Genomic DNA, 13319 nt, shown 5'->3' on the forward strand with positions numbered 1-13319 from the left:
CACCTCTGCAGCAGCAAATGGAGCCGCAGTGGAACCCCGTAAAGAGAGTCCCCCTGAGGGGCTGTTTGGATCAGCTGGGGGGTGTGTGTGTGTGTGTGTGTGTGTGTGTGTGTGTCCGTCCATATAAACACTCACAATGACAGTCAAACACTCCTATTTAACCGATAACTTCAAATCAAGAAGCACTCCTGAAAATGACGGCCAACCAGGCAGTGTCCTGGTTCCGACTCCTCGGTGTCCTGGTTCCGACCCCTCGGTGTCCTGGTTCCGACCCCTCGGTGTCCTGGTTCCGACCCCTCGGTGTCCTGGTTCCGACTCCTCAGTGTCCTGGTTCCGACCCCTCAGTGTCCTGGTTCTGACCCGTGTGCGTCTCCTGTCTGATCTGGCCGCTTATGAACTCTACAAAACGCATCTTAAAGTGAAGTTTACATTTTTAAGCACCCTGATAAAGGTGTAATAAAAATATATGAAGCCACGAGGATGAAGCACTTCAGACTTGTTCGACTCAGAAGAAACATGTCAGACTAGACCCGACAAGTCGTTTTCCCTAATTAGTAAAACGATGAATGATAAATGAAGTGAGGCAGACAAAGAGGAACAGATCTTGTTGAATTATTGACTCTGAATGTTGGCTGGTTAGTGGAGGCTTCTCCAGATATTCCCGTTTATTCCTGCTGGTACAACAGTGTGTCGCTCATTTAGTGGAGGCTTCTTCAGATATTCCCGTTTATTCCTGCTGGTACAACAGTGTGTCGCTCATTTAGTGGAGGCTTCTTCAGATATTCCCGTTTATTCCTGCTGGTACAACAGTGTGCGTCATTTAGTGGAGGCTTCTTCAGATATTCCCGTTTATTCCTGCTGGTACAACAGTGTGTCGCTCATTTAGTGGAGGCTTCTTCAGATATTCCCGTTTATTCCTGCTGGTACAACAGTGTGTCGCTCATTTAGTGGAGGCTTCTTCAGATATTCCCGTTTATTCCTGCTGGTACAACAGTGTGTCGCTCATTTAGTGGAGGCTTCTCAGATATTCCCGTTTATTCCTGCTGGTACAACAGTGTGTCGCTCATTTAGTGGAGGCTTCTCAGATATTCCCGTTTATTCTGCTGGTTCAACAGTGTGTCGCTCATTTAGTGGAGGCTTCTCAGATATTCCCGTTTATTCCTGCTGGTTCAACAGTGTGGTCGCTCATTTAGTGGAGGCTTCTTCAGATATTCCCGTTATTCCTGCTGGTACAAGAGTGTGTCGCTCATTTAGTGGAGGCTTCTTCAGATATTCCCGTTTATTCCTGCTGGTACAACAGTGTGTCGCTCATTTAGTGGAGGCTTCTTCAGATATTCCCGTTTATTCATGCTGGTACCGACAGTGTGTCGCTCATTTAGTGGAGGCTTCTTCAGATATTCCCGTTTATTCCTGCTGGTACAACAGTGTGTCGCTCATTTAGTGGAGGCTTCTTCAGATATTCCCGTTTATTCCTGCTGGTACAACATGGTTGTGTCGCTCATTTTAGTGGAGGGCTTCTTCAGATATTCCCGTTTTATTCCTGCTGGTTAGTAGAACAGTTGTTTGTGTCGCCTCATTTCGTGGAGGGCTTCTTCAGATATTCCCGTTTATTCCTGCTGGTACAACAGTTCCTGTGTTTGTGCGCTCATTTAGTGGAGGGCTTCTCCAGATATTCCCGTTTATTTCCTGCTGGTTACAACAGCTTGTGTCGCTCATTTAGTGGCAGGCTTTCTTCAGATATTCCCGTTTATTCCTGCTGGGTCACAACAGTGTGTCGCTCCATTTAGTGGATAGCTTCTTCAGATATTCCCGTTTCTATCCTGCTGGCTTGGTTTCAACAGATGGATGTTGTCGCTCATTTAGTGGAGGCTTCTTCAGATATTCCCGTTATTCCTGCTGGTACAACAGGTGTGTCGCTCATTTAGTGGAGGCTTCTTCAGATATTCCCGTTATTCCTGCTGGTACAACAGTGTGTCGCTCATTTAGTGGAGGCTTCTTCAGATATTCCCGTTATTCCTGCTGGTACAACAGTGTGTCGCTCATTTAGTGGAGGCTTCAGATATTCCCGTTTATTCCTGCTGGTTCAACAGTGTGTCGCTCATTTAGTGGAGGCTTCTTCAGATATTCCGTTTATTCCTGCTGGTACAAGAGTGTGTCGCTCATTAGTGGAGGCTTCTTCAGATATTCCCGTTTATTCCTGCTGGTACAACAGTGTGTCGCTCATTTAGTGGAGGCTTCTTCAGATATTCCCGTTTATTCCTGCTGGTACAACAGTGTGTCGCTCATTTAGTGGAGGCTTCTCCAGATATTCCGTTTATTCCTGCTGTACAACAGTTTGTCGCTCATTTAGTGGAGGCTTCTTCAGATATTCCCGTTATTCCTGCTGGTACAACAGTGTGTCGCTCATTTAGTGGAGGCTTCTCAGATCTTCCCGTTATATTCCTGCTGGTACAACAGTGTGTCGCTCATTTAGTGGAGGCTTCTCCAGATATTCCCGTTTATTCCTGCTGGTTCAACAGTGTGGTCGCTCATTTAGTGGAGCTTCTCCAGATATTCCCGTTTGATTCCTGCTGGTTACAACAGTGTGTCGCTCATTTAGTGGAGGCTCTCAGATATTCCCGTTTATTCCTGCTGGTTCAACAGTGTGTCGCTCATTAGTGGAGGTCTCTCCAGATATTCCCGGTTTATTCCTGCTGGTCAACAGTGTGTCGCTCATTTAGTGGAGGCTTCTCCAGATATTCCCGTTTATTCCTGCTGGTCAAGAGTGTGTCGCTCATTTAGTGGAGGCTTCTCCAGATATTCCCGTTATTCCTGCTGGTTACACAGTGTGTCGCTCATTTAGTGGAGGCTTCTCAGATATTCCCGTTTATTCCTGCTGGTACAACAGTGTGTCGCTCATTTAGTGGAGGCTTCTCCAGATATTCCCGTTTATTCCTGCTGGTTCAAGATGTGTCGCTCATTTAGTGGAGGCTTCTCAGATATTCCCGTTTAGTCCTGCTGGTCAAGAGTGTGTCGCTCATTAGTGGAGGCTTCTCAGATATTCCCGTTTATTCCTGCTGGTCAACAGTGTGTCGCTCATTTAGTGGAGGCTTCTCCAGATATTCCCGTTTATTCCTGCTGGTTCAACAGTGTGTCGCTCATTTAGTGGAGGCTTCTCCAGATATTCCCGTTTATTCCTGCTGGTACAACAGTGTGTCGCTCATTTAGTGGAGGCTTCTTCAGATATTCCCGTTTATTCCTGCTGGTGAATGACAGACGCTGCTCTGCGTCCTTTGGGTGCACGTGGACGTCTGCGTTATCCCAAGTTTTGTTTTTTCATCTCCCAACGGCTGGAACCAAGGAACCAGGTACTTTGCTGAGGTTCCAGGTACTTTGCTGAGGTTCCAGGTACTTTGCTGAGGTTCCAGGTACTTTGCTGAGGTTCCAGGTACTTTGCTGCATCACCGTGGACAGAAGAGAAGATGGCGCTTCAGCTGAGACCGAGGCCACAACCAGTCTTTCACATACACAGACAGAATCTCAAAATCCCCCTAGCTCCCTCACACACACACACACACACTCACACACACACATACAGGCGCGAGTGCACGGGTGCCGGGGGCTGACAGTAATAAAACCAAAGTCTCTTCTTAATTAGTTCTCTGCCTGAGGGTGAAGACCCAGAGAGAAAGTGTGTCAGTCTCCCTCAGAGTTGGGCGCTAAGCTGCCACCACATCCCGTTACTATGGCTACATCTGCTTTTAAACACCATGTTTCCCCTCTGTCGTCTTTTCCTTTGTCATTTGACACGGGACCCTCTAATGATGACAAATTAGAGGTAGAAATAAAGTTCATTTAAATCTAAAAAGTTCATTTAAAAACCTTTAACAATTCCAACATGAAATAATTTCCATCAGTCCGTGTTGTTCATTGGATCAAATTCCAAGTGGGCTATAAAGTGGAGGCAAACTTTGCGTTATTGTTTGCTGTGGGAAATAGAGAAGACAATAAAAAACATTTGATATCTTTAAAATCTAAGTTTCTCCTGGTGAGTTCAGTCGTGCGCGACGCGCTGCGAGCGGTGCGCTACTGCCCCCTGCTGGTCACGTGCCCTAAAAACAGGCAGCGGCATCTGCCGCAGACAAACTTTATGCCACTGTTTTGGCGTAAAAACGAGGTTAGTGTACTTATCATCTATTCATTAATTTAATAATTTGATACTACAATTAGTAGAGATGTGAAACCAGCCCAACGTGTTGAGTCTAATCGTACCCCATCAATGAAACAGCCCCTAGAAACCCAAACAACCCCAGCATCATTTGCACCGGCCTGTGCATCACACCTGATTAACTGAGGCAGGGTCCTGCAAGAGCAGCGGATTTACAGCTCGCTGCCCCGCTTGATGCCACCCAGCCATGTGGGTCACGGGAGGCAGAGAACACTTGTAAGTAAGACCTCAGGGGGAGCGAGCAGGTTCAGGAGGTTAAATCCATCGTGTAGTGGACAAAGGCTCCATCACCAGGGCCACTTGTCAGGGGGCAGCTTGTTAGGACCTGGTGCTGCCTGAGGCAGGCGTGGATGGCTCAGACAAAACGGCGAGTTTGTGGAAAACCTGGAGCCAGATCTTTGCCATTAAGACCAGCACATTTATGAAGTCAGACAAGAACAGGACTGTCTTTATTAAGAGCGCATGGCAGCGGCCCTGGAGCCACGGCGGGCGATGAGCGGGCGATCAGTCGCCTCTGTGGGGGGGAGAGGCCCAATTAGGGGCATTAATTATGCTTCCTTGGCACCAACTCTATCGCTGGCCTTTTAGCCTGCAGAAGGCTTTGGTCCGCGCGCTCCTTCTCATGCTATCATCCAATTTAGCTGAGGAAGTTTGTCATGTTTGGCAGAACTGGACTTTTCTGGGAGTCGGGATGTCCAGATGGACGGGGAAGCAGAGTGGAGCTCATCCACAGGGTAAAGACGTCGGACGGAAACTGTGGTGTGATCCCAAAGACTGACAAGGTTCAAGGTTCAAGGTTCCCCAGTGCGCTGTGAAACCCTGCGACACGCCTCCCAGCCCTTCACTGGCAGGAACTAAGCTGCTGATACAGGCTCAACGTCCCGGTCTCAGAGTCCAGCGAGAGACGTGTGGACGTCTGCTGGTGCTAATTACAGGGACCCACTTTAACAGTGCCTGGAGCACGAGGGCCTCATGTCTCACTTCCTTGTCAACTACACAGTCTGATTTAATACATTTCATAGCATCTTTCCTATTAATGAGCACATGATTATTCAGACATCAAAAAGGATGTTTGTGCACCAAAACTCGGTCGGCCTTTGAAACATTTGCGATTTCATAGCTTATAGAAACATAAATAGAATAAAATCGATGGGAACTGTGGTGCGACCACACTGAATCACAGATCTGTGAGGATGAATCTGTCTGAAAAAGCCAGGAGCCGAAGCTCCGTTTAGCTTCATCTCTATTGTTCTAGACATTATCTGAGTTCATCAATGTCCTTGAACCAGACATGGAGACGTGATGTTGAGAAAATGACCTTTTATCTTCGCGCTATGTCCCTTTCAGGGTCACGAGTCTATCTCCAGCTACATATGGCAAAGGCAGGGGACGCAGGAGTTGCTAGCTCATTGCAGGGCCCTACGTATGAGAGCATTTGGGGTTCAGCACCTTGCTCAAGGGCACCTCTGCCTTGCTCTCACGGTGTCCTGGCCCCTGCCCCTACGAGCAGATCAGTCAGGTCTGTCTGACTGAACCGTGCCTACAACATATTAACCCACAAATGAAGCGGCAACAGTTCAGCACTCGATCCACCGAAACCTTGAGTGGACAAATCAACCACACCACATCAAACTGCCGTGTCCATTTCCAAACCTATAGTTTAACCCATGAACCTGCTTCATTGTGTTACCAGGCCTCTGATTTCATGGCCACTGCAACATTAGCATGCTTATTGCTCCGGCAGATCATCGCCCGAGCGTACGCTACGTTAGGAAACTGTACGACTGGCCAACCCCCGCCCTGCACCAATCAACAGAGAGCGTGAATAAATGATCCGCCATTAGCAGGTCGGGTGTGAACTGTGAAAATGGGCTCTCACACCAATGACTGCAGGAGGCCTTGATTTCCTTTAGCCTAGCATCCTGCTAACAAGGCCCGTGTGCTTGCTGCAATGCAGGAAGTGCATCAGTTAGCATTAGCCTGCCCTGCGCCATGAAACGCAGTGGAATGTAGCGTCAGCGTAGCATCAGCGTAGCGTCAGCGTAGCGTGCAGAAGCCCAGTCTAGTGGAGTGCTGTGTGCAAGATCATAGCAAGACTCCTTGCTAGCATATGCTTGTGTTTAATGCAGCGACCTGCTTCTGCATGGTGAGTTTACACACACCCTGCAGTGAAGGTAGGGTGTGTATGTGTGTGTGTAATATCAGTAATCAGTGTACCTCACACAGGCTGAGTATATAGGCCTGTGTGATGCCAGCGCTCGTGTCGCTCAGCTGCTGTGTGTGTTTTCATGGGTGCTGGATTTTATGGACGACACCAGGATGGAGAAGACCCCAAAAAGGTCCAGGTAACTGCAGGAGACGCTAGCACAGGTGAGGCCCGTTGCTGTTGGGCAACACTTTATTTGGCTGTGCGTGTGTGTGTGTGTGTGTGTGGTGTGTGTGTGTGTGTGTGTGTGTGTGTGTGTGTGTGTGTGTACTGTGATGTGGTAGCTGCAGTCAGGTCTGATACAGCAGCCAGCAGGGGGGCAGCAGCATGTTATCGGTCAGAAATGTGCTCGTTGTCTAGAGACAAAGAGTCAAAACCCTCACACAAAGTTAGAAAATGATGTTTGGCTTCATTCACTTTGAGTCATTTTTATCAAAAGTTCTGCCAGAACCTCAAGAGAGAGATGGATCATTAGTCCCGTTAGGGGAGAGAGGGGGGGGGAGAGAGGGGGGGGAGAGGGGGGGGGGAAGAGAGTGGGAGAGAGATGTGGGAGCGAGGGGGAGAGGGGAGCGGAGGGACGAGAGCAGAGGGAGAGAGGGAAGGGGGGGAGAGAGAGAGTGGGGGCGAGAGAGGGGACGATGAGAGGGCGGACGAGAGTGGGGAGAGAGGAGTAGTGAGGGAAGAGAGGGAGAACGAAGGGAGAGTGAGGAGGAGAGAGGGAGCGAGAGAGGGGGGAGAGGGAGAAGAGAGGGGGGAGCGAGGGGAGAGAGTGGGGGAGAGAGGGGGGAGGAGGGAGAGAGGGAGAGAGGGGGGAGAAGGAGGAGCGAATGGGAGGAGAGGGTGAGGGAGGCGAGAGAGAGGAGAGAGGGGAGAGTGTCGGGAGAGAGAGGGGAGAGAGGGAGGGAGAGAGAGGGACGAGAGGGAGAGTGAGGGAAGAAGAGGGAGAGGGGGGGAGAGAGAGGGAGAGAGAGAGGGGAGAGAGGGGGGGGAGAGAGAGGAGAGAGAGGGAGAGAGGGGGCGAGAGAGGGAGAGTGAGGGAGAGAGGGAGAGGGGGGAGAGAGGGAGAGAGAGGGGGAGTGAGGGAGAGAGGGAGAGGGGGGAGAGAGGGAGGAGAGAGAGGGGGAGGAGAGGGGGGAGAGAGAGAGAGGAGAGAGAGGGAGAGAGAGAGGGGGGAGAGGGAGAGAGAGGGGGAGAGAGGGAGGGAGAGAGAGGGAGAGAGGGAGGAGAGAGAGGGAGAGAGGAGAGAGAGAGAGAGGGAGAGAGGGAGAGAGAGAGAGGGAGAGAGGGAAGGAGAGAGAGGGAGAGAGGGAGAGAGAGGGAGAGAGGGAGAGAGAGGGGGAGAGAGGGGGGGAGAGAGGGAGAGAGAGGGGGAGAGAGGGGGGAGAGAGAGGAGAGAGAGGGAGAGGGGGGGAGAGAGGGAGAGGGGGGGGAGAGAGGGAGAGAGCGGGGGAGCAGAGGGGGGAGAGAGAGAGAGGGAGAGGAGAGGGAGAGGGGGGATGAGAGGGAGAGGGGGGGAGAGAGGGAGAGAGAGAGGGGGAGAGAGGGGGGAGGAGAGAGAGGGAGAGAGAGGGAGAGGGGGGGAGAGAGAGGGAGAGGGGGGGAGAGAGGGAGAGAGAGGGGGAGAGAGGGGGGGGAGAGAGAGGGAGAGAGAGGGAGAGGGGGGAGGAGAGGGAGAGGGGGGGAGAGAGAGAGGAGAGAGGGAGAGAGAGGGGGAGAGAGGGGGGGAGAGAGGGAGAGAGAGGGGGAGGAGAGGGGGGAGAGAGAGGGAGAGAGAGAGGAGAGGGGGGGAGAGAGGGAGAGGGGAGAGGGGAGAGAGGGGAGAGAGGGGAGAGAGGGAGAGAGAGGGAGAAGGGTAGGGGGAGAGGGGGGGAGAGAGGGGGGGGCGAGGGGGAGAGGGGGAGAGAGGGAAGGGGAGAGAGAGGGGGGAGAGGGGGAAGGGGGGGGGTGTGTTCCAGCCTGATGGGTACCTGATTTTTCCACTTTCACACCTCGGTCCAATTTCACAGTGTCGATCCGACTCCATCGGTGGAGCCACTGGAGCCAGTGGACCAGAGCCGACCCAGGACCAGAGCCGACCCAGGACCAGCGCCGACCCAGGACCAGAGCCGACCCCAGTACCGGCCGACCAGGACCAGAGCCGACCCAGGACCAGAGCCGACCCAGGACCGGCCGACCCAGGACCAGAGCCGACCCAGTACCGGAGCCGACCCAGGACCAGAGCCGACCCAGGACCAGGGCCGACCCAGTGTGTGCACGGCTAATGTGGTTGTTGTCACCTCTGCGCGTCTCAGCGGAGCCAGGCTGCGCTGGGTTGGCGGGCCAGGTTTTAGTTCTGCTCACTGGTCCAAACGCACACCTGGGGGGTCCCGGCGGGCGGCTCCCTGCCTCTGTGTGTGGAAAACTCAGGTTCTGGTCACACAGGCTCCAGAATCCTGGAATTCTGCTATCAGGAAGACGCTTTGGGGCGGATTGTTTTGCGTGCATCCATGGTTTGATGCGAGCGATGCTCCAAAAGACGGTGGTTTTCCTTTGTAATTAAATCCTGTCGAGCCGTCGATCTGCAGAGTAAAACCACTATTAAAGTGTGTCAGCGAGCTTTAAGAGAAACTTTGCGCACGTGCATCCCACAGTAAACAGACGTGGGTCGGAATCTCCGCAGTCTCGTCACATCAATTTGCTCACCATCGTCTGTCTGTGGACTCCGGAGCTGCCGAGCGGCTGGCGGAGCACTAATCCGGCTCACGACCACTCGCCTGCAGACGCATTCTTTGAGGATCCGCACCCCAAACTTCCGGTCTGGATTTCCCATTTCTGCTTTATGCTCCCTTAAGTTCCGATGAGCTCGTCTCCGAAAACTGTGCGCAGTGATACGGACGCGCTGGGCCAAGTTTACCGCGTAATGAGCGCGCTTAACGCGCGTAATGGCTGAGCTTTCCTATTTAACCTCCCACTCTTGGGATCTGTGGATTAGTGTCGCTTTTTGGATCCCTTCGCCTCGAGCCGCTGATGTGGCAACGTTTATGCCGTGGCTCCGATCTCGGCACGGTCCGTAATGAGCGGCGGGATCAGCTCCTCGTGCCGGAAATGTGTAAACAGTCCTAACCGGATTCACCTGATTTGTGCCAGTTCACGCCTCTGAGCGGAGGCTCATAACAGCCTAATTCAATTAAACTAGAGATGGAAGCAAATGTGTAGATGGATTTAAGAGGCCAATTAGAGCCACCGAGGTGATTCGCTTGTAACGTGAGGACAACAGGCCTGCGAGGTATAATCCTCTTCTTGGTTCCTCCACGAGAGGCGTGGGGGTCCGAGCAGGCCGGATCGTTGTCCCATGCTCGTGTGTAATGAGCCATCGTGGCGACATCTTGTTCCATCAACGTCTGCTTCCCTTCACTGGTCTGTGAGGGGAGGGGAGGGGAGGGGAGGGGAGGGGAGGGGAGGGGAGCCGCCCTGCTCCCCTCCATCATCTTTCCCATTTCCTTGGAACTGCCCGCCTGCTTCCACAGCTCTGCACCCTGCGCAGGATTGGCTTCGGATATCAGACAAATGCCAAATTCTTCTGATAAAGTAACCAAAGAGATGTTTTAGTTGACCTTGAAGCTTCCATCAGTCGACCTTTGGAAGTCCTCCACCAATGTGTGTAGTTGGAAGCGCTGCAGATCTTTTCCATCATGGGTTTAGAGTCTATTTAGAGACCTAAAGTTCCAATAGTAGCAAAATGAGGATCACCAAATGATGGGATTAAATCATTAACATTATTGGCCACAACTGACCAATTAGGACCTTTTCCCAACGTTGCCGTGTAATAAACGTGTTATTTAAAGCCTCGTCTCTCCCATCAAACTTGACAGTTACCGTTTTATTTTTGAGCCTCTTCAGGTGACGATAAATCTGCAAGAAACCCGTGTGGAAAATAACAGTGCTTAGCGCTTGTTGACCTTTGACCCTGGTGGCCTTTCTCTTCTGACTCGTTGCCAGTTTTTGTGGATGACTGAGCTTATTCGGAGATGAAGGTCGCCTGTTTTGTCAGTGTGAAGGTGAGATATGAGAGATGTTCCTTAGTAACGAACACTTTTGACCTGTGTTGCTCTGAATGACCTCTGAATGACCTCTGAATGACCTCTGAATGACCTCTAATGCCAACTGAAAAGTCTCAGATAAATATCCATCTGTATCTCTGTGTGCACGCCTGCCAGGAGGTCCAGCTGACGAGGCTCCTCACTGGGACACCAGCAGATCGGAGCGGCCCCCGGCTCAGCTCTGGGCTCCACCTCTGACAGGACTCATGCTCATTGCTCAATGACATTCCAGGTTTTCCCTTCACTTCCCTGTAAGATTGATTTCCCAGATATGTTTGAAATATCTCCAGAGCCCTAAAGCTGGGTGACTGGGGGGGGGGGGGGGGGGAGGAAGGGAGAGGGGGACAGAGGGAGAGAGAGGGGGGGAAGGCAGGGAGAGAGGGAGGGGGGGAGGGAGAAAGGGAGGGAGGGAGGAAGGGAGAGGGGGACAGAGGGAGGAGATAGGGGGGAAAGGAAGGGAGGAGGGGAGGGGAGGGAGAAAGGAGGGAAGGGAGGGGGAGGGAGGGAGGGGGAGGAAGGAGAGAGGGAGGGGGGGAGGGAGGGGGAGGAAGGGGGGGGGGGAAGGGGAGAGAGGGATGGGGGAAAGGGGAGAGAGGGGGGGAGGGAGGGGGGAGGGACGGAGGGGGGAGGAGAGAGGGGAGGAGGGGGGGGGGAGGGGGGGGGAAGGAGGGGGGGGAGGAAAAGGGGGAGGGAGGGAGGGAAGGGGGGGGAAAAAGGAAGGAAGGAGGAAGGAAGGAAGGAAGGAAGGAAGGGGAGAGGGAGGAGAGAGGGGGGGGGGGTTTACCCAGCTCCAGACCCACCTTCAGTTCAACATCAGGTAAATGCTGAACTGGAACCATGACAGGTCTCCAAACCTGGTCAGTCGCTTTAGCTTCAGAGGTCACAGGGGTCAGGGTCAGGGTTAGGGTCAGGGTCAGGGTTAGGGTCAGGGTCAGGGTCAGGGTTAGGGTCGGGGTCAGGGTTAGGGTCGGGGTCAGGGTTAGGGTTAGGGTCAGGGTTAGGGTTAGGGTCAGGGTCAGGGTCAGGGTCAGGGTTAGGGTCGGGGTCAGGGTTAGGGTCAGGGTTAGGGTTAGGGTCGGGGTCGGGGTCAGGGTTAGGGTCAGGGTCGGGGTTAGGGTTAGGGTTAGGGTTAGGGTCAGGGTTAGGGTCAGGGTCGGGGTTAGGGTCAGGGTTAGGGTTAGGGTTAGGGTCGGGGTCGGGGTCAGGGTTAGGGTCAGGGTCGGGGTTAGGGTTAGGGTTAGGGTTAGGGTCAGGGTTAGGGTCGGGGTCGGGGTTAGGGTCAGGGTTAGGGTTAGGGTTAGGGTTAGGGTTAGGGTTAGGGTCAGGTCGGGGTTAGGGTTAGGGTTAGGGTCAGGGTTAGGGTCAGGGTCGGGGTTAGGGTCAGGGTTAGGGTCGGGGTCAGGGGGGAACCAGGAAGTTGTCAGGGAAGTTTCAATAATTGCATCATCTTCTTTTGTCACATGTCCCACGATGTTTCCACGATGCGTTTGCTGCTCCTCTGTCATTGGAGGAATTTTCTGGCTCATTTTCGGAGCATCGAAACGCTTTTGTCGCTTATTTTCCTTCGGAGCGTTGCACAAACCTATTGTTCCAGACTCTTTAATGCAATTTAGCAAGGCCACGCATTCCTGTCGCGTTCCATCGGAGACCCTCACGTGTGAAATTGTGGAAGCTCGCCGAGGTTGGGCGCCGCGGCCCAGCAGGGTCACGCCGGAGCGCCAGATGTGGGAGGGGGAGCGAGATTAATTGCTACACATTGTTCAGTGGGTGTGTGCGCACCTTCGGTGGATTAAGCGCTCCGGGTGTGACTGTCTGAGTGGCGGGAATCAGGCGCCGCCGCAGCTGAAGCCAACTGCAAGCATTCGATCCAATTAGTGCACGTTGCCCCAAATGTGCACGCTTTGGTTATCGTGTGCCGGTGCAGAACGGAGGAGAAAACTCTGGCGGGCCACAGATTCCGCGTGTCGTGACAACACAGCCCCGACATTCCCGTGTTATCAGGGATGTTCCGTCACGTGTCTGACGGATCTGATGGCGACGACCTGAACGCTGCATGAGGTGAAAATGGCAAACCAATTAGAGGGAGAGTCCGTGTCGGAGGGAGCCCATTATTGGGAACGTTCTGTCCACGGTCTTGGATCGCTCCTAGATTAAACGTGACATTGAGATAATGCACATTAATGACAGTTGGGCGCACGGCGGCGAGCATATGGCGCTCTGGCTGAGGTCATTAGCACGTCCACACTGTCACCACCCTCCTGAAAGGTTATTGTCAGGGTTCGGAAGCAGAACCTCTTCAAGGATTAAATGCTGCTCCTTTTCAATGGTGCTGGGGAACGGCGTTCCCAACATTCCAGTTGTTCCTCTGGAGCAGCGGTTCCTCTCCTCAACATCTGCACCAGTGGTGCCTCCTCCACCTGCCTCTCAGTGTTCCTGGGCAGTAGAGGGAGAGACGCGGAGTGGCGGTGGCGGGGGGTGTGGGGGCGGGCTCTGCCCCCCCCTGGGGCGGCCCGCTGGAGCGAGCCGACCCGGCTTGTCGCTCGGTGACCTGTGAGAGGGACATTATGAAGTGTGAGTGGCTGTCGCCCTGACCGCCTGTGACAGCAGGACTCCCGGCACAGCTGTGCCCGCCCGGCCCAGCCGGAGACCCACGGCCCACGGAGAAAGTGGCGGGTGGCGGCGGTTGCGAGTGGGGGGGCCGGGTGGCGAAGGCGCGGCTGGGTGGGCTGCTCAGCGGGACAGAGCCGACGAGGCCTTTGCTCTTCCTGATGTAGTGACCTCGGCGTCGTGACTCCGGCGCTGCCTTCAGCGCCGCGCTGCCGGGACG

Source organism: Takifugu rubripes, chromosome 13 (genome assembly GCF_901000725.2).
Source record: "Takifugu rubripes chromosome 13, fTakRub1.2, whole genome shotgun sequence".
NCBI lineage: Eukaryota > Metazoa > Chordata > Actinopteri > Tetraodontiformes > Tetraodontidae > Takifugu > Takifugu rubripes.